At 40.8% G+C, this 9,517-nt stretch overlaps 1 pseudogene; it reads left to right on the top strand.

The window, feature by feature from the left end:
* Positions 1 to 467: 467 nt before the first annotated feature.
* Positions 468 to 1,790, top strand: LOC138442928 (UDP-GalNAc:beta-1,3-N-acetylgalactosaminyltransferase 1-like; annotated as a pseudogene).
* Positions 1,791 to 9,517: the final 7,727 nt, after the last annotated feature.

Genomic DNA, 9,517 nt, shown 5'->3' with positions numbered 1-9,517 from the left:
CGGGCATGTGTCTTATAAGCAGAATTCTTATAAGCAGAATTTTAAGCCAATCTGAGAGTCTCTGTTTTTCAGTAGAAATTGCAAGCATTATTTTGACTGCTACTTGCTGTCAAATACTCAGTTCAGTTCATTTCAGTCACTCAGTCGTGTCTGACTCTTTGCAGCCCCATGGAGTGCAGCACACCAGGCCTCCCTGTCCATCACCAACTCCCAGAGCTTACTCATATTCATGTCCATTGAGTCAGTGATGCCATCCAACCATCTCATCCTCTGTTGTCCCTTTCTCCTCCCGCCTTCAATCTTTCCCAACATCAGGGTCTTTTCAAATGAGTCAGTTCTTTGCATCAGGTGGCCAAAGTATTGGAGTTTCAGCTTCAGCATCAGTCGAAAGCTCAGTTGCTCATATCGAATGCTCAGTTGGTGAAATTGAAGGTCTTTCACTCAGAAGAGAAAAGTCAAGACAAACCTGAGGCTTGCGTGCTTCTGAGCTGCTGTGAATGGCCCCGGCACTCCTGACCACCCTTCCGGCTAGGATTTCACTGAGATCCCTGAAATGGAGCCTCCTGCTGATGTCCCTGCTGAGTTTCCTGGTGATGTGGTACCTCAGTCTGCTGGTATCAGTCTACAAATGTGATCAAGTGTGTGAACTGGATGTACTTCTATGAGTATGAACCCATTTATAGACAAGACTTCCATTTCACACTTCAAGAGCATTCAAATTGCTCTCATTAAAACCCATTTCTTGTCATCCTGGTGACCTCACACCCCTCAGATGTGAAAGTCAGGCAGGCCATTAGAGTTACTTAGGGTGAAAAGCAGTCTTGGTAGGGATATAAAGTTCTTACATTTTTTTTATTAATCCAACAGGCTGAAAAGGAAGACAAAGTGTTAGCATTATCCTTAGAGGATGAACACCTGCTTTATGGAGACATAATACGACAGGAGTTTTTAGACATATACAATAATCTGACCTTGAAAACCATTATGGCATTTAGGTGGGTAACTGAGTTTTGCCCCAACGCCAGGCATATCATGAAGACAGACACTGACGTTTTCGTCAATTCAGCAATGTAGTGAAGTATCTTTTAGATTTAAACCACTCAGAGTTTTTCGCAGGTTATCCTCTGCTGCTGCTGCTAAGTCACTTCAGTCGTGTCCAACTCTGTGCAACCCCATAGACAGCAGCCCACCGGGCTCCCCCATCCCTGGGATTCTCTAGGCAAGAACACTGGAGAGGGTTGCCATTTCCTTCTCCAATGTATGAAAGTGAAAAGTCAGAGTGAAGTCACTCAGTCATGTCCAACTCTTAGCGACCCCATGGACTGCAGCCTACCAGGCTCCTCCATCCATGGGATTTTCCAGGCAAGAGTACTGGAGTGGGGTGCCATTGCCCTATCGTCTAGTTGGTAATTATTCCTATAGAGGATTTTACCAAAAAACCCTTATTTCATACCAGGAATATCTCTTCAAGGTATTCCCTCCTTACTGCAGTGGGTTGCCTTATATAATGTCCAGAGATTTGGTGCTGATAATCTATGAAATGATGAGTCATGTAAAACCCATCAAGTTTGAAGATGTTTATGTTGGGACCTGTTTAAATTTATTAAAAGTGGACATTTATATTCCAGAAGACACCAACCTTTTCTTTTTATATAGGATTCATTTGGATGTCTGTCAGCTCAGACGTGTGATTGCAGCCCATGGCTTTTCTTCCAAGGAAATTATCACATTTTAGCAGGTTATGCTAAGGAACACCACATGTCATTATTAATTTGACATTCTACCCAAAGCCTAGAAAAGGGAGGGATACTTTGTGGAAAGTGTTAACCTTAGACTGTGAAATCTCCAATGAAAACCTCGTGAGAAGGTCTGGCTTACGCAAAGCTGAAACTCATGTCAAGCCTATAGACTGGAGACTGGAGGGTTGCACTTGACCTGTGGTTTATTTTGACAACAATCAAGTCAAGCCTTTTAAAGGTAATATTCAGAGGAATTAAACATCTTATAAAGGAAGCGGAGATTTTTGTTAATAAAACTAATAGGACCAAACAATTTGAACGTGTCATTCTATAGACTAGAGCTTCTTAAATGGGTTTCATTGCATTATAAGCTCATTTATCTATAATAGCAAAGCAGTGTGGAGTATTATTCATTGAGCAATCCAGTCAGTTCAGGGTTTTATGTATATCCTACATGGATTACTAGTTTTTTTAAATATACCATTCTGTGTAAAAGAAACTGAAGTTATTTCTGAACAAAATTTAATCTGTGTTTGGTCATTTGGAAGGTATTTCAAGATGTTGCAGTATTAAAGAGTTATCAGTTATTATTTAATAATACTTAGAGTTTTGCACTTTATGGATCTGTGAATGATTTGGTTGTTTCAATACTGTATAAAGAGAATAAGTTTCTTTTCCAGTTACTTCAGTGATGAGTTTATGATGAATAGCTCCATTAATGTGTAGTCATTATTGCATATCAATAATCTCTTGGACTTTGATAAATATTTCATCAAGTTACTATAGAGAAGAATTGAAGCAAGAAGGTCAAATTATTGTCTTGTTTTTAAAAACATAATGCCTGGTGTTTTTAGATGTCACTTCATTTGTCTTATTTTTCCTCCTGGAAATTCGGAGTAATATAGAATGCCAGGTAGCATATTTCCTTTAGGAAAGGACTCTGAAGCCAAAACAGAAAGAATGAACATGATGGCCAGAATATCATGAAAAGGAGTATCCTATTTTGGTGCTTGAGTTGGAAAGAGAAGACTAATACTTGAGTTGCATTGTTAACTGCTCCATGTTTTTTCTCATTAACAATCAGTTTGAGAATAAAAAAGAATAAAGAAAAAAAAAACACTGTTGCTGGTGTTACTAGTTTCACATCAAGAGGAAAGCCCTACTATGTGGTCTAAAATCAAGTCTGATTTCCATGTCATAGAGAAACACATTATTTCATAGGAGTGGTAACATAGGTCACCTTTGACCTGCTGGTTGGTCAAAGAAGAGCACTCCTTGCCCCCATATTCTTGGGGTTGTGTAGTTTCCCATTATGTCTGATATGGGACAAGTGATTCTTTTTCTCTGGATTACATTATGGCAAAAGATTAAATCTGTTGGGAGAAAAAGTGAACTTGAAAGGGTATAGTCAGCTCTTAGAACATTCATACATTTGTAATTTTCCTGTAAAAAAGCTTAATTTGAATTAGAAGTGTTATTATGTGTGATTCTTTATAACAAAGCTGTTTCCATTTCCCTCATCTCAGACCTGAACCTGTCACAATAAAATCATAAAATAAATGAAATATTCTGTGGAATCCATGCCCTTGCTAATTCCCACCCATCCAGGAGTCACTTTCTCTAAGACACAGGTGGTGGTTATATTTGTGGTAGGATTAGATTTGATTGAATTTGTATAAGTTTATATTAGTGTTTGGGAAGCTAACTCAAAGAAGTGTTAAAGAGAACTTGTGAAATAAAAGATAGCGTCCCTTCATTTTTAAGACTAAAAAAAGAAGTAAACTGTGAATAATTGCCAAGTTTTAGAAGACTGTTCCTTTTCAACTATAGATTGGTGCTTAAGATTGGTGCTTAATGCTCTAAAGAATTAAATGATTATGAAAAAAAAAACCACCCACATGGGAATGGGCATTTGACCCTCTCCTTCTCTTCTTTGCTATTCAAGAATTTGGGGTGGCAGATGGAGAGGTTAAACCATATTTAGACTCTAGATCTTCAAAGATGGTGTGTACTGAAGTGAAAGTGAGTGGTAGATGATTGGCATTCTTAAAGGAGTCCTACTGTGTATGTCATGGTAGTGTAAAGAATCAGCCACTTTTTAAAAAGCTTTATCTATTTCAAGTAAGGACAATACATGGCTATTCGGAATCCCAGATTCATAAAAAGCTCATTGCTTTATGTTGGTGCCATATTCTGGAACCTAGATGAAAAAAAAAAAAAAGCCTTGAAATGCTGATGTATTGTGACATTGGGGGATTTTTGAACTCTAAGTTACACAATACAGTACTATTAAGAACCATCCGTCAAAGTAAAGATGCCCCAGGGACCACCAACTAAGCAGTGAGCAGTCTCTTGACCATTAATTGTGACTGCTAATATTTGTTCCTTTTTCTTTTTTTTTTAAACTTAAAACCCAACAATGTTCAAATAGTACCAGTCATCACAGGACTCAAAAATAAGAAAAGAAACTAAAGGAAAATGATACCCAGTTTTTCTCTTGTTTGGCAACAAATAAGCTTCAAACAATTTATACGGAAGTTATCTTCTAATGCATTAAGTAAAGCAGAGTGGCTTTTGAAGGAGAGTGCAGAAATGGCTGTATTGATTAGGCTATTGGTCCATCCTAGACGGCTTGTCCCTGTGTGTTTCTAATAACTGGCAAATACCTAGATATAAAATGTTGTAGAAATTGTGGTCCCTGCATGGCCAATTCTTTACTGCCTGAGCCATCAGGAAAGCCCCAACATCCGGATGTATGCATGAAGTCACATTTTAGTCAAGTGACGTTTATACCAGATTGTTTATGCATCTTTCCAGACTGCTCAACTCCAATCCCAACCTTGTTCAGTGGTCACTGCTACTGTAGCCTCAACTCTAAATACTACCAGTCATCTCATCCTCTTCTGGGGCACAGCTTCCATGGTGCCATCATAACAGCACCTATAGAAGCTCTCTTGTCAAGGTTTAACTTAACCAGACCCATGGAGGCTCTGGCTCACTTGGCAGGTACTTGGAGTGGCCAAGTAACACAGTCTGGTGGTGTGGATGAGTTACTCTTCTGTAAGAAAATTTTGACCAATGGGAGGTAGAAGGGAGCTGACGCATTCTACGTCCTTCCTCCAGATTCCCTATAAGACATTTCTCGGACCCAGTGGCTCTTTTCACATGGCCTTCTCACAGATGTCTTCTGTATCCAAGTGACTCACTATGCATTTTTGTGAATTTATAGTTTGCTTGTTAATGTACCAGTTTCTAGTATTTCTTTCCCTATTTTCTTTTTCATGTCCCTATGTTGCGCTGGGATGGCAATCTCAGCATTGTGTTTACATGCAAACTTTGCCATAGTCTGTTGTTTTGACAGCTAAGACACTTATACTCTCTGTGTTTACCTTAAGTTTGAATTACATATAATTTATGTAAGTATGTATGTAATCAACTTTTTATCCCTAGATTTCTCCAAGCTGGGAATACCGAGAGTACCCAGTCTGTGGTAGTAGAAAAGGGATAGTTTAAGTCCATTGGGTATTTAGCTATTCACTGAAGCCATTGCACCAAAGGCATAGCTTTATCAAATCTTGGAACTGATGTGGTAGCTCCAGGGAAAACAAACTTGGAGTTCCCTTCTAGCATGTAATAGGGTCCTTTACTTTGAGATACAGGTGATATTGGTATTAGTTTTCTCTTCCTATATACCGAGAGCAAAAGCTCCCAGTTAGGAGTACCTTGTAGGAGACTGATGAATTTGGTGAGGAAAGTGTAATCTTGTCTGCTCTTCTTTCTTAAATGCATGGTCTTTATCAAGAAGTAAGGGGCTTCTCTGGTGGCTCAGATGGTAAAGAATCTGCCTGCAATGCAGGAGACCCAGGTTCATGCTCTGGGTTGTAAGATCTGAAGAAGACAATGGCTACCCACTATACCCAGTATTCTTGCCTGGAGAATTCTGTGGATAGAGGAGCCTGGCGAGCTACAGTCCATGGGGTTACAAAGAGTCAGACCCAACTGAACGACTAACGCTTTCACTATCAAAAAGTACAGTTTCAATATCAATTTAGGAAATACCAATGAATAAAACCTATATGAACAAAAGTTTTTTGGAGTCCTCAATAAATTTTGAGTTTAAAGGAATCCTAAGACCAGCAAGTTAATAGATACCTCCAGAGCCTAGCATCAGAGAAAGCAATGGCATCCCACTCCAGTACTCTTGACTGGAAAATCCCATGGACGGAGGAGGCTGATAGATTGCAGTCCATGGGGTTGCTAGGAGTCGGACACGACTGAGCGACTTCACTTTCACTTTTCACTTTCCTGCACTGGAGTAGGAAATGGCAACCCACTCCAGTGTTCTTGCCTGGAGAATCCCAGAGACGGCAGAGCCTGGTGGGCTGCCATCTATGGGGTCGCACAGAGTTGGACATGACTGAAGCAACTTAGCAGCAGCAGCAGCAGAGCCTAGCATAATATCTGGAACAAAGGAAAGTCTTGTAGCAGAGTCTTCTGGTGTCCATGTGGTAGCCCTTTAGCCTACTCCAGTTAACCACTATTTTATGGTGCTTTGCAACTTACAAATAGCTAATAGAGTCAGAAATGCCAAGTTACCATTCATTGCTATTCTTGTATATCTTCTTGCTAATAAAACTAGGGAAATTATTACTTTGAGATTTTAATTCTTCAACAATTATATATCTAACCTCCTCTACTGTAAGACTTGAGTGTTTTTGATGCTGTTTTTCTTGGTATACTAAATAGCGTAAAAAGTTGCTTTCAACTACAAGTAGCAGCAGTCCTGATCTAAAAGTGACAAATATTAGGAGTGTACTTTTGCCCAGTAACAAGAAACCCAGAAGTAGCTGGTTGCAGTGTTGGTCTGAAAGCTCCACAATATCATCAAGAACTACAGTTTTCTGTCTTTTCTACCAACCGCAGGAGCTGGTCAGAGCTACAGGATAACTGCAGTAGCTCCAAGCATGGTATCCTCACATGACAAAATCCAAAAGCAGAAAAGGAGACTCAGGGTCTCCTCCCTGGCTTCTCTCCTTTTATCAGTTAAGGAAACATTTCTGAAATTTTTTCTTACATTTCCTTGATCATGACTGGGTCACTTAGCCACTAATAAGCTAGTTGTCAAAGAGGCTGGGTATCAGCCTCAATGAGTAAGTATCAGCCTCAATGAGTAAGTATCAGCCTCAAATGAGTAAAGAATCTGTAGGGGAGGTAAGTACCCACAGGGCAGGCAATCTACAGTGTTTGCCACAAAGGCATACTCATGTTTGTTGCATGAAATTCATGGGAACATATGGTTAAAAATAGACTGAAATAAAGGGTGAGACAGTGACTTGGATGATGAATATTTCTTGGGATGAGTGGAGTCAAGTCAAAGAGTAGGACCATATCTAGATTACCAAATCCTCAGTGAGTTTGTGAGCATTTGGAAATTGAGGCAGGGGGAGGTTTCATAAGATGATAGAAATGGTGACAGGCATAACATGGTACTGCTGATGAAGGTGATCAGAACAGCTAAAGATCCATGCTCTATCTGTGGACAGGGCAGAGCCGGGATGTTAATACTGAGTTCAATGCCAAATTCTGAGGTCTTCTGGGAGAATTAGCAGATTCCTCTCTAATGAATGGCCAAGAAATTAGCATGTCTAGGTTTCAGTTCAAGGAAAAAAGTATAGAGGTAGTCTGTTTTGCTGTGATGTATATAGGAAAGCTTATTTATAGGAAAAATGAGAGTTCCAGTCAGCAGTGGGCATGATTGAAAGAACAATATCATAAAGAAGATGTGGCTTGGAGGGTGTAGAGAGAAGCAGGCAGGAAGGAAACCAGGATAAACACCTGGGTAAAAATCAATTTCCGGCAAGGTTTCTACTCCAGACCCTGGCAAGAGTTCAAGAGCATGAGAAGTCAGGATAAAGAGGAAGCTTATGGATAAATTTAACCAGCTCTATAAGTTATGATCCTCTAGTGTCAAGTAAACCAACTGTAATTTTTTGTTTGTTTTTTAAAGTGAGAGGATGTTGAACAGACTCTTGCCCTAAGAAGTCAGCTGGCCCTCAGAAAGTGACAAGAATCTAAGCCTGATAAAGTGCCAGAACTCTCCTATCTCTGTTTCTGTATGTCCAGATCATTTTTCTCTGCTCTCCTAGGCTTATTGATGGAATACAGCTACTCCACACTCCACACTTCTTAAGTTTACATTGTTATATTTCCAACCATCCACTCACATGCTGACTTAATTCCATGTCCTAGGAGAATATCTTATTGGTCCTCTTTGGGTTAGACAGGGTCTATCCAACCTCTACTAATGCCAGGGAGACAGAATTATATAAGTATGGCTTCTATGAGTTTATTCCTAAAATGGGAAGAAGGGACAGTTTAGGAGAAGAGGATTATTAAGTGCTATGCAGACATCACTGGAGAAGGAAATGGCAACCCATGCCAATATTCTTGCCTATTTTCACTTTCATGCATTGGAGCAGGAAATGGCTACCCACTCCAGTGTTCTTGCCTGGAGAATCCCAGGGATGGGGAGCCTGATGGGCTGCAGTCTATGGGGTCGTACAGAGTCAGACATGACTGAAGCGACTTAGCAGCAGCAGCAGCAGCAGGGAATCCAATGGACAGAGGTGCCTGGTGAGCTGCTGTCCATAGGGTCACACAGAGTTGTATGCGACTGAGGTGACTTAGCATGCATGCATCCATTGGAGAAGGAAATGGCAACCCACTCCAGTATTCTTGCCTGGAGAATCCCAGGGACGGGGGAGCCTGGTGGGCTGCCGTCTATGGGGTTGCACAAAGTTGGGCACGACTGAAGCAACTTAGCAGCAGCAGTGGCAGCATGCAGACAACACAGCTATCTATTATAGCACTAAAATTGGAAACATTTGAAATGATATGACTTAATATAGCTTTGTTTTCAGGAAACTCTGGTGATTACTGAGGTTGGCAGTGGGATTTGAGTCTATCCTGTCCTTACATTAGATTTCCATTTAATGCAAAGGATGACCTAGAAAGAGAAATCAAACGTGGAACAGTTTAGTCTAACTCCCAAGAGTTTGTCACCTGTGTCTCATAGAGGAGGAGTTTGGATAAGAGAGGTGAAGGAGAGGTTGGAAGGAAGGGAGAACCACAGAGACATTTAAGAACAGAGGTGATACTGACTCCTTCACCAACAGAGATCTCCGACTGGGCAGTCTTGCTACCACAGGAAAAAAAAAATGCATGGGTCTCACCTTAAGGATCATACAATATAAATACTAAAGGCAGAAGATGGTATTTTGGAAGTGGTCAATAACTGACTCCATAATCCTGAAGGTGTGTGCATGCTCAGTCACTTCAGTCATGTCCCATTCTTTGTGACCCCATCAACTATAGCCCACCAAGCTCCTCTGTCCCTGGGATTTCCCAGGCAAGAATACTGGAGTGGGTTGCCATTTCCTCCTCCAGGGGATCTTCTCAACTCAAAGATCAAACCCGCATCTCCTATGACTCCTGCCTTGCAGGCAGATACTTTACCACTGGGCCACCAGGGAAGCCTGATCCTGAAGATACTTTTTAGTAAATACCATAGAGAAAACATCTTTTAACTTTAAATTTCCCTGGTGGTGCAACTGTAAAGAATCTGCCTGCCAATGCAGGTGACCCAAGAGATGCAGGTTCGATTCCTGGGTTGGGAAGACCCCCTGGAGTAGGAAATGGCAACCCACTTCAGTATTTTTGCCTGGAGAATCCCATGGACAGATGAGCCTGGCATGCTACAGTCCACTGGGCCTCAAAGA

Source organism: Ovis canadensis, chromosome 6 (genome assembly GCF_042477335.2).
Source record: "Ovis canadensis isolate MfBH-ARS-UI-01 breed Bighorn chromosome 6, ARS-UI_OviCan_v2, whole genome shotgun sequence".
NCBI lineage: Eukaryota > Metazoa > Chordata > Mammalia > Artiodactyla > Bovidae > Ovis > Ovis canadensis.
This window is presented reverse-complemented; position numbering and strand designations above follow the sequence as displayed.